At 42.3% G+C, this 18,215-nt stretch overlaps 1 pseudogene; it reads right to left on the reverse strand.

Annotated features, from left to right (window-relative positions):
• Positions 1–3,788: 3,788 nt before the first annotated feature.
• On the reverse strand, positions 3,789–9,048 carry LOC142488114 (zinc finger MYM-type protein 6-like; annotated as a pseudogene).
• Between the last annotated feature and the right edge of the window lie 9,167 nt (positions 9,049–18,215).

Here is an 18,215-nt window from a genome sequence, read left to right on the forward strand (position 1 = left end):
AGGGGACATTACATTGGATGTTTTTATTCTTGTTTCTGTTTTGCAGAAGCGGATAGGGCATGGGCAGGATGAAGATGAGGATGGCCTTCATCGTGGCAGCCAAACATGGGTGAGTGCTATATGTATTTAATGTATTTATTGTTCTGTATGTATTTTAAATGGACACATGCATTATTATCCATTTGTGGATAATAGTCATTGTGCCCATTACTATACTCTATGTTAGGGGGGTATAGGTGTTGTTGGTGTAATATATATATATATATATATTTCTTTATAGAGTTAAGTTATGGTGAGTAAAAAAAGTGACAAAAACCCTCCACAGGAAAGCAAATATGCAAATATAACTGTATGCTCATCTGCAAATGAGCACACAGTGTCACTTTTTGCCTCAATAACCATTTTTAACATGGTTCCCTATAGGCTTAAGCTTGCTGCATGGTCACAGCTTTGAGCACAGCCAGGGTTAAGGTGCATACCCAGAAAACCACCCACAGACAGCTGTTTCGACCTTGATGGGTCTCATCAGTGTGGGGTTGATTTTACTGGGAATGCAAGAGAGGCTATGGGATAGGCTAAACCATAATACTGAGTTAAGTTATGGTGAGTAAAAGTAAAGTATATATATATATATATATATATATATATATATATATATATATATATATGTATATATTTCTTTAGTTAGTGTGGGGCTGTTGTGTGTGTTTTCTTTTTATTGTGGGTAGCGGGGGTGGGTGAAGGGGGTATTAGCCGCAACGGTGGTTTGTTTAGGGCTTGTGGGTGGGTAGCGGGAGAGTTTAACCCCTTCATGACCATAGCGGTATTAACTGCTACGGTCGTGAAGGGGTTAAGCACGCCCGCAACCCCCCGCAAGCCCTAAACAAACAACAAAGCCCAAATACCCCCTTCACCCACCCCTGCTACCCACAATAGCTGTTTAACCCCTTCATTGCCTTAGTGGTTAGCCGCTAAGGTAATGAAGTGGCCTTTAAATGCATTTTTCCTGCCTAGGATGCATGCCGGGGGGCTCCGGTGCTGGTATTAATGGTATCAGCTCAGGAGACCCTGGCATCAATCCCAGACAGGAAAAAGGCCAGAATTTTTTCTAAGTGCCGACCCGCCGCTCATCAGTAGCCTCTCACCATCAACTTGCCAACTTTTTCTTGCGTGGCTGATTCGCCATAAAAATGCCATTCTAGAATGGCGAATTTCGCCGCTAAGCTACTCGCCACTACTAGAATACAGCGTGGCGGAAAATGTGTATATTTTAGGCGGAAAGTGCCTTCTCGCCTTGCCACTGGCGGAAAAAAAAAAAGCAAACAAAACTGGCGTTTTTTTGATTCTCGCCACTTTCTCGCCCCTTACTGAATAGGGGTAGGCTTTTTGGGCAGGAAACAGGCGAGAAGTGCCTTTCCGCTGCTTACTGCATGATGCCTTGTGTGTTCATGTGATAGACAATGATTACAGAAACTCAAGGTTTCTCTCTTATCGTAGTGATAGCATACGTAGGGGTAGATCCTCAGAAGTCCATCAAATGTTTTATCGTGATGTTGCCCCCATTTAACGTATCAATAGTAGCAATACATATTCACAAAGGTGATAAGCATTACAGTACCCTAGCGTTAACCGCAAAAATATCGTATCGTTAACTTTTAACTGACATCTGGCTTACTCCTTTGCAATTTAATCTAAAAGATGTCTTGGTTGGCACTCCCACACTGTGTTACAGTGAATTAATATAGATGAACAATATATATAGTGCCCAATCGTGCAATAAGAACGTGTATTGAAATAAAGATTAAAAATGTACTTAATACACTTCTATTAATAGTGAATGGTTTTCTCTATTTCAATACACATATTGTAAAGTGATATATCAGTGAAAACACGTGAAAATGTGCAACAAAAAATCCTCCACTCAAACGCTAGAACAAGGAACCATCTCCCTGGTTCCTTTACACAAGTAGTTTTGTCCAAACAAGGGGAGCGAGGGATGCCACTCAAAATGAAAGAAAAAACAATGAAAACCAATGGTACAACATCATAAGGAACATCTGGGATGTCGTCATGTTATATCTTCCGAGGCATCTACTCACATTTTTTCAAATCACAAAAAGCAAACTCCAGATTGTGGCAATTCCTCAGTGTATATCTGATAGTAGATGGTAGTCTCAGGAAAGATAGGGAGACACAATATTATACATGGTATAAACACACAAATGTGTATCTTTAAAATCTCAAGAGTGTGTACTCACAATAAATACATTCTTTAAAACATTTAAAAATCAGTTTCAAGCAGAGTAATACCTCCTGAGTCATAGACCCACAGCGATCTCACCGCCTCTGCGAATGCTAGCGTCTCACGTGAACATCCCGTCTGTTCTTCCAGTAAACACCATCCGGAAACAGGGAATACGTTTCCCTCAGTCTCGCCTTGGTCAGTAGACTCAACATGTTTCACTGAAGCACATCTTCCTCAGGACATCATGACTTTTGTTAACCTAACAATGCAGATTCACAGAGCTCTGGTAATGTTAGCTCATGGAAATAATGTTATGATAATTTGGTCACATCAAAACCTGCCGTTACTCACATCCAGACCAAGCTTATCATAGCATTATTACAGGGAATAGCCTACAAGGAAAAAGGGCAACTCTTAAGTGCTACCCACACAATTGTACTGTGTAGGACTTAACCATTTCATTACATGTGTCATACAAAGATATACATATGTTGCAAATCTTACTGTTTTGATGGGTGCGGAAAAAAATGCGTATAACTAGGGTCTGATTGCAGCCCCTTCATAGCCACAAGAACAGAAAGGTTTGCAGTCTTGAAGGATTAATGCTGCCGGGGTCCATACCTTTGAATGGGACCCCTGTAGCATTAATCCTCCAATGGATGGACCATCTGCTGGGAGAGAATATCGGTAGTCATCTTTTAGATGAGCTGCGCAGCTGACCCTGTCAAAGTCTGCAGCCGTGTCCGTGTCTGCTGCCATCTCCCGGCAGGACTGAAAGTAAGATGCAGGGCTGTATTTCCTTTCCAAACCCCTGGATGATGTAGATGCCCTTATATGGGTCTCTATCTTATGGGGGAGGCAATATATGGCTATATTAGGTCATCTATATCATCAAGTGGGCTGGACATGGCATGTAACACTGTCCAGACCCTTTGATGATGTGGATGAGCAAATATGGCCATATAGCCCTGACATGATGTAGAGACCCATATAAGGGCATCTACATCATCCAGGGTGTTGGCCAGGAAATACAGCCCTGCATCTTTCCTTCAGCAATGTAAGGAGACAAATGCAGATGGGGAGTAGGCTGCAGATGGAGGGATGGATATGCAGTTCATCTAAAAAGTGAGTACCGATATTCTCTTCTTGAAGATAGCCCAAAAGGATTAATGCTGTGGAGTAACATTCAGAAGCATGGAACCTGCGGAGCTAATCCTCCTTGACAGTTTAGTGCTCTCGTGCCGAGAACTGCAGCCGCACAGGAGCAGTCAAAATTGTGGCACCGAGAACAATATGCCTTGTTACATCTGTATGTTAAGAATCATAAACATATCTTAAACAAACCACGTGGTGTGATCTGATAATGTGTCATGTTCATGTAATAAACGTTAATATGTTTTTTTACTGATTAAAGTAAATTTAGGATACAGTATGTCTGTCTGGCCTAATATGGTATATAATATTGACTGTATTAGGTATAGGTGTACAATAATGTGCAAGAACTTAATTGCACACATTAAAAATCCCCCCCAAAACTTTTAGTTTAATTAAAGTCACTTAGCAGGAGTCTTAAATCACCATGTTTAGTAATCTGAGTCGATTTCTTTGCTTGGAGAGAAGTTGGATGTCCACACTAAAACCACATTGCACAAAATATGATGTTGGAAATGCAACAAGGAGCTTCTTAACAACTTACCATAGTGCAGGAAAGCGATCAGAAATGTTCTTCTGTATCCAAAACTCTTGGTTCGATTTCTTAAACTTTGGCTTCAGAACAATGTTATTTTGTAGCTCAATTAGTTCTTTCTCTGTTACCCCAACTTCCTCAGTATCTGAAAATGGATTTATCATCAAGTCTGGAATTTCCAACAAAAGATGATCCTCAAATTGCTCAGACATATCTTCATCCAGCATGTTCAAATGGTCACAAAAAAACTTGCAAATAACCTTTCTCTTCTAGCTCAGACAGGCTCGAAAATTGATATAGCTCACGAAGGCCTCTATTGCGCTTGAATAGAGTTAACTTTGAAATAAATGTACAATAGATACAACAGATTTGGCCTTAATAAGATTGACCTCATTTCCTTGCAACTGCAAATTCATTTAATTGAACTTTGCCAATAGTTCTGATAAATATGAAATGGAATGCTTGATCTCTTTGAAAAATGCAGAAAAAACAAGTGCAAGTCTCATAGTGTAGTATAAAAGTATAATATAAAAAATGGTAAGCAGTAAGTATCACACGTACAAGAATAAAGATATTTTAGGCATATCATGTAACTTTAACATGGGATACAGCAATGGATCCATATTCACTCCGGGAAAACTGTGTCATCAGAATCGTAAGCCTTGGTGTCCGGTCGTTGCTGGACACTTTGTAGAGGGCTCCTCAACTTCAATGGTGCTGTGGTGTAATACAGTGGCAATCTCCAGCGTCCAGCTTCATAGATCCTGAGGTGAGGTATTGCCGGTGTAGTAGTGGTGATCCTATTGCAGGGCAAAATCAGCTGTAAGCCGCAGTGAACAGCAACCAGTGACATCACTGAAGCGTCACAAGAGCAACGAAGTGATTAGACGTCAGGAAGCCTCATAGTCACTGCTAGCAAAAATTCCTATCCATATTATTAACTTTTGATAATGCTTAATTCAATTTATTAATATGATAACCTCTTTCCAAAAATGTATCAAACAGGAAACGAGACTGTGTCTCAAAGTCTGTCACTGTACTACAATTTACTTTAATGCACATGAACAGGCCAAGAGTAATGTTGTTAATCCAGGTCTTTTTATGGTTACATGTAGCCAGAAGTAGACTGTTAGTATCTACCTTTTTGAAAAGGTCCTAATTTAACTATGTTCCTGGGTTTAGCTTCTAGTTATAGATCTAAAAACATCAATACACAATAAATCATTATTTGAGGTAAATGTTAGATTCATAGTGTTACTATTCAGGTACTTTAAGAAAATGTCTACAATATCGGTATCTCCCTCCCAGACAACTAGTATGTTATCTATATATCGCCGCCATAAAATTACGTTACTTGCAAAATGGATATTTAACCAAATATATTGTTGTTCCCATGTAAAGATTGGCATAGCTAAGGGCAAAGCGTGTCCCCATAGCTCTGTCACTGTTTTAGAGATAAAATTGAGAAATGAAAAGAAAATAATTATGAGTAAGGATAAATTGTATTGAATTAACAATGAACTCACAGTTCAGTGGGTGTATTAATTGATCACTGTAAAGAATTTATTTTATAGACTACTCCTTGGTCGTGTTGGATGTGGGTATATAGGGCTTGTAAAACAGAGCTCCTTGTGCTTCCTCCCAAACTTGGCCCTACTACCTCCTTCCACATTACTGTTGGAAGTACCATCATTCACCCAGTAGCCTAAGCATGCTGCCTAGGGGCACACTCAACTCCTCTCTCACATTCGCCCCTCACATTCAAAACGTATATAAAATCTGTCGCTTTTTCCTCCGCAATATCACAAAGATACGCCCTTTTCTCTGTTACTGGACTGCTAAAACTTCGACTCAGGCCCTCATTCTCTCCCGTCTTGATTATTGTAACCTCCTGCTGTCCGACCTTCCTTACTCCCACCTGTCTCCCATACAATCTATCCTAACCGCTGCTGCGAGAATCACTATACTCTTTCCTAACTCTGTCTCAGCGTCTCCCCTGCTGAAATCACTCACCTGGCTTCCTATCAAATCTCGCATCTCACACTCAATTCTCCTCCTCACTTTTAAAGCATTACACACTTCTGCTCCTACCTACATCTCAGCCCTAATTTCTCACTATGCACTATCCCGACTCTTGCCTTCTGCTCAAGGATGTCTTCTCTCTACCCCCTTTGTATAAAAAGCGTTTCCCACCTTAAACCTTTCTCACTGACTGCCCCGCACCTCTGGAATGCCCTTCCACTCAATACCCGACTAGCACCCTCTCTATCCACCTTTAAGACCCACCTTAAGACACACTTGCTTAAAGAAGCATATGAGTAGCACCGTGGCTAATACTATACACGATACATAAAGCTTGGCCCCCTGCAGAAGCACATACCTGAATACCCTCCTACTGTCTTTGTACGTTCTTCCCACAAATTAGATTGTAAGCTCCACTGTGCAGGTACTCCTCTTCCGAAATGTTACTTTTATGACTTAAGCACTTATTCCCATGATCTGTTATTTGTATTATTTGTTATTTTTATGATTGTCACGGGTATTACTACTGTGAAGCGCCATGTACACTAATGGCACTATATAAATAAAGACACATAAATACATTGTACATTTCCCATCTGTAGTTGTCTTTCCATTCAAAATTCTTAAAAAGGTTTAAGACTGCCGTAGAGTCTTTGAGGTATGAGGGGAGAGAAACAACATATTTTTGCAAGAAAAAGTCCACATATTGGGAGAGATTAGAGGTTAGAGATTGTATCCCAGAAATGATGGGTCTCCTGGTTGATTAATTATGGATTTATGTATCTTGTGGAGATGATAAAATATTGGTATCCTTGGATTTTTAGCAAATAGAAAGGCTTATTCAGCTTTAGTATGGAAAGATTTCGATAATGCGTCATTTAAAAGTTTCTTCAATTCTTCAATGTATTGATTAGTGGAGTCATGTCTAAGTTTCATATAGAATACAGGATATAGGAGTAGCCTATGGGCCTCTTTGTCATATTCACTCCTATCTTGGAGTGACTCTGAGGCTTCCCGACATCTAACCGCTTTGTTGCACTTGCGATGCTTCGGTGACATCACTGGTCGCCGTTCACTGCAGCTCACAGCTGATTTTTCCCTGCAAGAGGATAACTAGGGGCGCCAATACCTCCCTTAAGGATCCGTGATGCTGGACACTGGAGATCGCGGCCGTATTACACTGCAGCACCATTGGACTTGAAGAGCCCTCTCCAAAGTGTCCAGCAAAATCCAGATGCCAAGGCTGATGACGTGATGACACAATCTTCCCGATCTGCATACTGTATGGATCGTTGTGGTAACCTATGTTAAAGTTACATGATATGCCTAAAAGATCTTTATTCTTGTAAGTGTGATACTTACCATTCACCATTTTTTAGTATTATACTTTTATACTACACTATGAGTCATGCTCTTGTTTTTTCTACATTTTTCTTTGTTCCTTGAGATGATGAGTCATCCACTCTGAAAGCAGCAGACTCCATTACACTTATATCCTTGATACAAGTTCTTGTTGTATATTTATTTTGATTCATGTGGACTTCCAGTCTATATCCTATTATCATTGTTCATGGGTTAATTACTTTTGTATATATCAATTGGGGCGCTGTATAGCCCACACTTTTTCTGTCTGATCTCTTTGAGTTCATCACTGATAAAAGAATTTGTGCTTTCAAAAATCTCCACAACAGTGTCAAAAAGGTCGTAAAGCATCTCACACAGTTGCCTTTTGATAGCCAATGAATTTCTGTATGAAGAAGCAAGTGTTCAAAATCTTCACCATTCTCAACACAGAGATCCTGGAATAGTCGATCATTGAGAGCATGGGCTTTAATTTTATTCACTGCAGTAATTACAGTGTTTAATTACCTGTTGCGGTGATCACTGAGGTTTTATGCAACTAGATGTTGGCGATGAATGACACAGTGAATGCTAAAGATATTTGGCACTGCTTTTTTCAAGTAAGCAACACACCCATGGTAGTGACCAGTCATTGTTGGTGCTTAATCAGTTGCACAAGCAAGTATGTTAGTAAGCAGAATTTCCTTTTCTTTGATGAACTGCTCAACAACACAAAATATTGACTCTACTTTAGAATCTATTTTTTGTTGCCTTGCAAATAACAACTCTTGAGCCAAACTTTCATCTTTTATAAAGCTCACATAAGAGAGAATCAAAGATTCATTGCCTGGAATAGTTGACTCATCCAGCTGTAATGAAAATTCTGTTGTCCTTAGTTTATCTTCCACATTCTCAGCCATTTCATTTAAGCGTCTTTGTACTGAATTGTTGCCGAGAGGAATTGTCTTAATTATATTTTGTGGTGACTTATGCAAAACAGTACTCAGAACCTCACTAACTGCTGGTAAGATGAGTTCTTCACCAATTGTATGTGGCTTTCCAGACCTAGCAATCAACAATGAAATGTTTTATGATGCACTCAAACCACCAGAGTTTTGTTGTGAAGCATTGCACAACAAGCTTAAGAGTGTTGGCCAATTTAGAAATTTGTCACAAACTGATTGGAAACAAAAATGAAGTTCTTGTATGCCTTGTCAGGATGTGACTTCTTCAAATGTTCAATCAGTCTGGAAGGCTTTATTGCCTCATTAGAAAAATAACTTTTCACATTTTAGGCACATTGGCAGCTTCTGGTTGTTGGTGCGGGTATAAATCCATACTTCAGATATTTCAAACTATATTGTCTACATTTCTTTTTTAAGTTTTCTGCTTGTGCCATTTCAATTCTGAAACAAAAAATGTAATCATTACATTTTATTGAAATAATGTCAAAATAAGTGCAAATGCATCATTAACAGCACCAAAACTTAAAAGTAAAAAAATAGAGGAGGTGGTGGTATTATGGAGCAGGAGTGAGCTACCCGTTGCTCTTGTGTCCGTGCTTACAGAAAAGACTGACCATGTCAAGCGAGATGGAATTTACACACTTTCGGCTACCAGGAGGGCTCCTGGTGGTGAACGTGGAAAGGAAGAGGTAACTCAGATGCCTCTGCCCCAAATGCGACTTCCCAGGTGGTGACCATGTCTGGGGAGTCCAGTGTGCCCGCTGTGGTGCACGTTTCCAGAAGCTCATGCTGCTGCAGCCTACGGAATTCGCAGACAAAGATGCGACCGACCTCACTACTTGGGCGGTCGATGTTGCTAAAGCAAAGTCTATAGAGCAGGCTGAGACAGTTCCAGACCGCTACCCGCAGAGGAACCAGAGATGGTCGGAGAATCGTGACCAGCCCACAAGTACCCGGGTAAGGTGACTGCCTGGGGTAAGGAAAAATCTTTGTTCTCAGAGGTGTATGAGCCGGGACCGGCTTTGCTGATTGCCACTGGTGACACAGAAATGATCTGGTGTCTCTCCCTTATGGAGGTGTCCCTGCCCTCCTCCCGTGCAAGTAGCAGACGGTCTTCCGTGGTGTTTCAACCGCTGTCGAATCTGACGACCAACGCTCTGGAGGAACCGAACAGTTCTTGTGACTATGAGAGACGGAGGAGCCCGGCAACAGTAAACACGACCATAAGACCTGAAAGGCGGATGAGCCTACCACTCGTGGAGGTGTCCAGAAGCTGATCCAGGGATTTTCTGGTACAAATGGAGGTACCTTCTTATGCCGACATCCATTCAGCGGAAGCTGATAAAGGCAAAGACAGCACTCCTACACAACGGCTGGATGTCGACGCCCTTCCAGTGTGGGATCTGGACATGTGCCAGGAACCCGTTCGACTGATGTGGATCAGATGACTCCCGATTGACGATTCCCGCTCCGGTGAGTACCGCTATAGCTTCAATGAAAGGAGCTGCTTTTATGCAATCCATGAAGGAACATTTGGCCCATAAGCAAGCGGCTGCTGCTGCGGCCCATACAGCTTTGACCCCTGAAAAAGATAGCCTTCCGTTATGGCCGGATGTTTCCACCCCTGCTTTTCTAGCACAGTACCGAAAATATGTAATGGACCATAGGCCTATGCCCAAACTACCGCATGTTGTCCGCATCACATTTGAATCGGGTCCGGGTAATATATCCACAAAGACTGCTGACCAGGACGCTGTTAATTTCAAGGTCGCCTACCCCATGACCCGGGTTGTTGATTCCCACGTACGCTGCCGGTCCCCTTTTTTCCACGACCCTTAAGAAGACTTCCGATGAGAAAACTACACACAAGGGTGGCCGAGGGTGGTGTGCCTCCAGGTGAGGCAGATCTTGCTGACCGAGACTATTATTCTTTAAGGAGGAGTAAGAGGGCGGCCAAGTCTCTCAAGCCTTCCTCTGACTATTGATAGTGGTAAAATGATTATGATAGAGGGTATAATGCGGCAGAGAGTGTTACATATGGGGGAAGTCAAAAAGCAATGTTGATAGTATCTAATGTGTCAGGGTTCTCATGCACCATCACACACAGGGTCATAGTTAGCAGTGCTAGTGGAGTCTTAACCAGGTGGCATCCTAGATTTCGAGGATATGTGCCGTACATGGACCACACCAGATTCCTGCTAGAAATGGGTGATGTGGTAGATCATTGGTGGGCGGTAGGAGATTTCAGCCCCGAGGAGGATGCAGAGGCCAAAAGACGCAGGGAGCAAGAGATAAGTTTGGGTATAGTACAGCCCAAGGGAGTGGCCTTAAATGATTACAAACCCCCGGTTCAAAAACCGATGTTCTGGATTCAGCCAGGCCAGGCTGAACGTCACTGGTTAACTAAAATTAGCTGAGCCGACCAGCATGTTCTACAAAAGTACAGGTACTCACATGGGTTCGAGTACCCCTATGTCCCTGAACCGTTGATGAGGGAGATTGATGAGAATAGGGAAGCATGGCTGATCAAGTCCGTTAAGGCCTATGTTCTAGAACATAGGGCCTCATGCAGTAAGCGCCGATAAGCTGTTTATCGCCATTTTTTCTGCAAATTTGCCCTCCCGATTCAGTAAGCGCCGATAAGTGGGAATTATCGGCAAGTTTTGTTGCCGATAAAAACTTATCGGCAGCCGGTTGCCGATAAGCCACTTATCGGCACTTTTTGAACTCGGTGGAATTCAGGTAGCCCCGATCAGCTTTTCGCTGCTGATTGGCACTCCAGAATGGAGAGCTTTTCGGCAATCCAGCCCGCCAACTAAAGTTGGCAAGTTGGTGGAGGTGAAGCATTGGCAAGGGCCTGTCTGTGATTGATGCCGGGGGTCTCCAGAGCTGATACCCGCACCGGAGGACCCCGGCATGCATCCGAGACAGGAAAAATGCATGTACAGCCCACTTCATTACCTTAGCGGCTAACCGCTAAGGCAATGAAGGGGTTAACCCACCGTGCCAGCTTTATTGTGGGTAGCGAGGGTGGGTGAAGGGGGTATTTGGCCTTTGTTGTTTGTTTAGGGCTTGCGGGGGGGTTGCGGGTGCACTTAACCCCTTCACGACCGTAGCAGTTAATACCGCTACGGTCATGAAGGGTTAAGGCCTCCCGCTACCCACCCGCAAGCCCTAAACAACCACCGTTGTGGCTAATACCCCCTTCACCCACACCCGCAATAAAAAATAATCACACACAGCAGCCCCACACTAAATAAATAAATAAATATATCTAAATAAATAAATAAATTAATGAATATAAATAAATAAATAAATATATATATATATATATATATATATATTAAAAAAAAAAATATATATATATATATATATATATATATATATATATATATATATATATATATATATATATATATATATATATATATATATAACCCCAACAACCCCTATAACTCTAACATAAACATATATGCACATCAATGATACTGTAGGCCGGCGGGGGCACTCGGGTGTTACCCGTAGGCCTGCAGTACCAATTATGTGTGTCCCCCAAATTAATGTCAAAACACATACATACTTATAAAGAAATACCCCCCCTTAACACATACAGTTTAGTAATAGCCACAATTACTATTATCCACAAATGAATATGCCCATTTTAAATACATAAACACCAATCAATACATTAAATACATATAGTACTCACCCATGTCCGGCTGCCACAATGAAGGCCATCCTCCTCTTCATCCTGCCCATGCCCCCTCCGCTGCTGCAAAACAGACACAAGAATGAAAACATCCAATGTAATGTCCCCTAACCCCTTAATCACCATAGCGGTTATTAACCGCTACAATCATTAAGGGGTTAACCCACCCTCACCCACCACTCGGGACTCCTACATATCCTCCCACACTAACCCCCCCCACCCCGTGAGGCCTAACCACCCTCACCCACTACCCACAAGGGAGGCCTACCCCATACCGTTGGGGAAAATACCCCCCCACCCCCAGTACCCACAATAAAAACAATACACAGCCCCACATTAAACATCATTCTATGTATTAAATACATTACCCACCCCCTGTGCCCCCCAATAAATACATGGTTTATCCTTTTAAAAACAGGGTTCATAATACAGCCCCACGCGAGTCCCCAGCGGGCTGGCGGGGCACCTGACAGACCTACAGGGTACCAGCAGCTCATTTCAAACAGGTTCTGGAGGCTGTTGGTGGGTCCCGCCAAGCGCCATGGCCCCCAGGTGGTCTCCTTGGTTCACCGTGGGCCACAATTGGGTCCCCATGGTAGGCCCGCGGATGTCTGGGAGCCCCGGGTCAGACCCACAGGTGTCTGCGGGGCTTTGGGTTTTTCCCATGGCGGTCTGGGGAACTCACGAGTGCTCACTATGGGTCCGCGGTGCCCCCACGGATGTGGGACCACCGCTTCATCCCTGCACCTATGGGTCCGCGGTGCCCCCACGGATGTGGGACCACCGCTTCATCCCCGCAGACTACGGGTCTGCGGTGCCCCCACAGATGTGAGGCCACCACTTCATCCCCGCAGGTGTCACCCGTGGAACCACCAGCCTGATACCCGTGAGATACCCGAGGAGACCGCAGGTGGTCTCCAGAGGTCTCACGCAGAACCACAGAACAAACACTGAATGTAAAAAATACATACACCCCCCCCAACACCTACAGTACAATAATGTGCAAAATAACTATTTTCCAGATAGGGATAATAGATTATTTGCCCATTATTAAACACATTAACTAGCATATTCAAATAAATAAAGTACTACTGACCTCATCAATAAGAAGCCCCCGTCGCCAGCAACATCCTGGTCTTTCGTTGCCCACAAAATACATAGCCAATACAAAGCCAATACATTGTAATTACATTCAGATATCAATTAACCCCTTAAACACCTTATCGGATAATAACCGCAAAGGTAATTAAGGGGTTAAGCCACACTGGCCCGATACCCACCCTTCACCCATTCATTTGTACAGTGGCTTCATCATGCAACTATATATATATATACAGATATATATATATATATATATATATATATATATATATATATATATATATATATATACACACACATGATGAACAAATATACAAATAAATGTAGAAGGGTTATCAAAAATATGCTGTACTACAAATAACACTTCTCCATACAGACACACTACAATAAAATCAATTTCCTTTAATAATCCTATCTGATCTTACAATCAAAATCCTCAAATGCCAATCAAAAACCTCAAATGACAATCAAAACATTGCATTTACATTGTATATATGATGCATACAATCTATGCACCATATACATTCTGCAAATGAATGTTAACAATAACATTCTAAACAAAATACTAATACCTCTAAACAAGTATACTATTTAAACAAATCCAGTAAACATAAATCAATTAGCATTCATTAATGACATCCCTAAACAATTTACATTCCATCCCTAACAATTAAACAATCAACTATTTCAAGCGTTGAACAGAACAATTTATCCTGTGAAAAAAATATAAGTACCAACAATAATACAATATAGAAAAGCAAGCCTGACCCTGACCTAAAGAACACCATACAATAGCAACAATTACATCTATCTAATTTTAAAATACATTATAAACACATTTAAGCATAGCAGCATAGCCAAATTAATTTAAAACACAGCAAAGCAAGCTTTTAAAACAACATAATTTCTTACCCTGTATGTATATATCGATCTAGACATACATACATACATACAGTGGCAAGAAATGATATACCAAAAATAAAGAAATACACATGTTAAAAAAGCTTTAAAAAAATGAACAAGTTAAATAAAATACATTACTTTAGATAACTTACCATTACTTGACCCACTCACCGACTCTCGTTGAACAGCTTACTCTCGAACCAATCCACCAGGCACAGGAACCCATAAAATAACAAACCATAAAATAATAAACATTACACTAAAAATCCAAAACAATCCACGGGTCTTCTATTTGTAATCCATCTTCATCTGTATTCTTCTTTCTTCTATCTGCGGCTCTCTTCCGGGGTCTTCTTGTCTTCTACGGCCACGCCCTGGCCTTCTTCTTCTGTAGGAGGTCCTTCCTCCTCGGCGTCTTGCTTCAAAATGAGACGACATAGGCTTTTAAAGGCTTATGACGTCACATTTTCGTCATGGTTCCCACGGCCCTGATTGGGCCGTGAAAATCATGTATTTTGGCCGAGAAAAAAAAAATGATGATGTCACTTAAAGGCAATGAAAGCACAGCCAATCAGAATGGCTTTGCTTCAATTACCTTTAAGATGACGTCATGAAAAGAAACATGGCCGTCCTCACATGGTACAATAGCCAATCAGAGCGTGGGAAGTCTATCCCTACTCTGATTGGCTTAACCCCTTCATTGCCTTAGCGGCTATACGCTATGGTAATGAAGCAGCATTTATGTATTTTAATAATATTTGTGCGGAAGCAGGGGGGCTCCTGAGCTGAACTGCATTGATTTGTGGCTCAGAGACCCCCTGCTTCCCGAGTTACAGGCCCCGGTTTGGGGCATTGGTTACAGTGTCGCCGCCATATTTATAGCGGACACGGCGCGAATGGGGTGCTATAAAGATGGCGGCGACACTGCCACCCGATGACACATACTGGGGCCTGTAACTCGGGAAGCAGGGGGTCCCTGGTCCACAAAGCAACGCGTTTCAGCTCAGGGGACCCCCTGCTCACAGTACACTATTATTAAAAATACATTCATGCTGCTTCGTTACCGTAGCACATAGCCGCAAAGGTAAGGAATGATTGTTTATTTATATATGTGTTTTACTGATAGTGTAGATGTGCAGAGGGACTCCGAAGCTGAACCGCTTTGGTTTTAGGTCCGGGGACACACTGCTTCCCGAGATAAAGGCCCACTTAGGGGGTGCCGGTATCCCTCTGCTTTGTTTACATTCCGCGGTCACGTGATCGGGACCTTTAAATGCAGAGGGATACCGGCACCTAATAAAGGGGCCTGTATCTCGGGAAGCATGGGGTCCCCGGACCTGAAACCAATGCGGTTCAACTCCGGAGACCCCCTGCACATGTACACTATAAATAAAAGTTGTTTATAAATACTTTATATTTTGCCGATGTTTGCGCTGAGAGAGCAGCTGGTCTCTCTCTGCTGCAAACACCTATCGGCAGAAAAGGTCTATCGGCAGGTTATCAGGAGCCAGCCTGTTTCGGCACAGGCTCATCGGCAGTTTTGCTTTCGCAGTGATTCGGCAGGGATCGGCATGGATTCGGCCCTTACTGAATACTGCGAGGGCAAATCGCCAAAATCATGCCGATAGGGAACACTTGCCGAAAGCACTTTTTCGGCGCTTACTGCATAGAGCCCATAGTAAGAGTACCTTCCATAAATTGGAAGAAAGAGTGTCCTACTTAGTAAAAGTATGGAAAGTAGGGAGATCAGTGTACTTGGACCGGTAGAGTATGATCCGAATGTTACCCCAAGAGGGTGTTCTCTATTACTGTGACTGATGACTCAGGAGCCTTAGTAAGAAAACCAGATCCTGAGCACTATTATTGATAAGGTTCTCCATATTGGAAGGAACCCTTGTTCTGTAAGGCAGGCATTTTTATGGTTGTAGTCAAATAAAGCTGCTAATGTTCTAGTAAGCTGTAATGTACTATGTTCACGAGAAATATTACCATGCATATCGAATGTGATAAGTCATTATGTGAAATGTTCTCTTGTTATGTTCAGATTACATTCAAGGATGGTACCCAAAAATATAGGGAGAGTGTAGCCAGGTCACCTGATGGCTACTATTCTGCACTTGTACTGGCAGTAAACCCTGGTACAATCAGGTTGCCAGTATTGATATGGGGTTTTCCCCCTCCGAGGTGCTGTACTTGAGTGACAGTGGGAGGCGGTGACATCAGGCCTGGGAATGACCAATCATGAGACAGTTCCAGACCGCTACCCGCAGAGGAACCAGATAATAACCTATTGAGAAAACAAGAACAAGTTCCAACATAAGCAGCTGTCTTAAGTTGTGTTTTAACTCATGAACAGATGGAAGCTGTGCTACCTTGAAGAGCCCAGCAGTCTCAATCAAAATCTTGGATAACTCCCGCCCTGCCTAAAAATTACTGTGTCCAAATCCTAGAGAGAGATCCTCTAATACAGGGGGGCACAATCTTTTTCACCTGCACAATCTTTTTCACCTGCGTCCCCCTGCTAGCTTTTCCCCTCTCCTCATGACCCCCCTCTTACCTTGATTAATTGTTGGGCGGTTTGAATAGGCGACAGCTTGCTGCATTAGGGCTGCACTGCATAGTACTCCAATTGTGCTATGACATTTGCCGACGCAACAGTCTATGTTTATTTTACATTCCACTACAGCCCCTCTTTGCCAGCTATTATTACTTTAGCATTGATTTTGAGTGTAGCTGTGTTCATTTACTTTGACCTTACTGCTCATCAGTTTGACATTCCTCTCTACAGGGAGTTTAGTCACAGGGTACAGGGAAGTACGGTTCCCCTGGGAATGGGCCTGAAGAAGGGGTTTTATACCCCGAAATGTTTGTTGCCCCCTGTGCCCTGGACCTTTTACCTACCCCCTGCTCTTTTCCTTACCCTCCTTCCCTCTTCTTCCCTCCCTCTCTCCCTGACTAGGTGTATTTAGTTATTATCGGTTATCACTTAGCTTCTGCTTTTGTACCTTAAATAAATTCATTTGGCGGATCCTTATGCCTATATTGCATTACTGTGAGTGCTGGGAACATTTGTTGTATCTTCATGTACACATTACAGTGTTTCAGTGATGGAGATGGCAGTGAGACTATTAGAGCAGCAGTGCGCAAAGTGGGGGGCGCTGCGGGGGGTGCGGGGGGTGCGGGGGTTACAGAGGCCCCGCGCTTCCCAAAGGCACTTAAATTAATGCCAGGGGAGCTGCAGGGCCTTTGTAACCCTTACTTACCTTGATTCAAACGCTCCTGGTGACGCATTGCCATGGTAACATTGCGTCAAATGACGGGTCATGTGACATCATATTGCCATGACAACGTGACGTCATGGCACCAGGACGTCTGAATCAAGGTAAGAGGGGGGGCACGAGGAGAGAGGGACGCAGGTGAAAAAGATTGTGCCCCCCTGTATTAGAGGATCTGCCTCTAGGATTTAGACACAGCAATTTTTAGGCAGGGCAGGAGTTATCCAAGATTTTGATTGAGCCTGCTGGGCTCTTCAAGGTAGCACAGCTTCCATCTGTTCATGAGTTAAAACACAACTTAACTGCTTATACTGCTTAACTGCTTAAAAGCTGCTTATATTGGAACTTGTTCTTCTTTTCTCAATAGGTTATTAATTGAGATTTGTAACATTTTTGCTAAAGTTTGCAAATCAGTTTTTTAGTGTTCAAATGTTTTATGAAAACGTCAAACTTTGGAAAGCATTAAACATCAATTTGCAAAATCACATGGCCCTTTATATATGTCAATTTACTGCAATATTTGCTACATTCTGCTGAAAAATTGTGAAATGTCACTGTAATATGTACTTACGTCTATTTTCAGGCATGCCTGAGCAATGTGGAATTTCTCAAAAATTCAGCGCAGTCACATGGAAAGTTCCATATACTTTGGGTTTTCCATGCCATAGCGCTGGATCAGCGCTATCACACTTTATAGAACCGTGATTGATATAATCTAAATAGGTAAATTGTGCCAATAGTTCTCATAAAGTGTAGAATCTACCTTTTAAATTGGCAGCTTCCCATTTTAGGCAAAGCAATGCAGCTAAATACCACATTTTATGATACAATAGCAAATAACAATAGAATAAATGCTGCTAAGAAAACTCATGCTTTAATGCAGCATTCAGGGTGACAATGTGATGTCATATTTAGCCACATACTGTATAGATGTATAGATACAGTTATAGGTTTAACTTTTCAAGAA

This window comes from Ascaphus truei, chromosome 2 (genome assembly GCF_040206685.1).
Source record: "Ascaphus truei isolate aAscTru1 chromosome 2, aAscTru1.hap1, whole genome shotgun sequence".
NCBI classification, from domain to species: domain Eukaryota; kingdom Metazoa; phylum Chordata; class Amphibia; order Anura; family Ascaphidae; genus Ascaphus; species Ascaphus truei.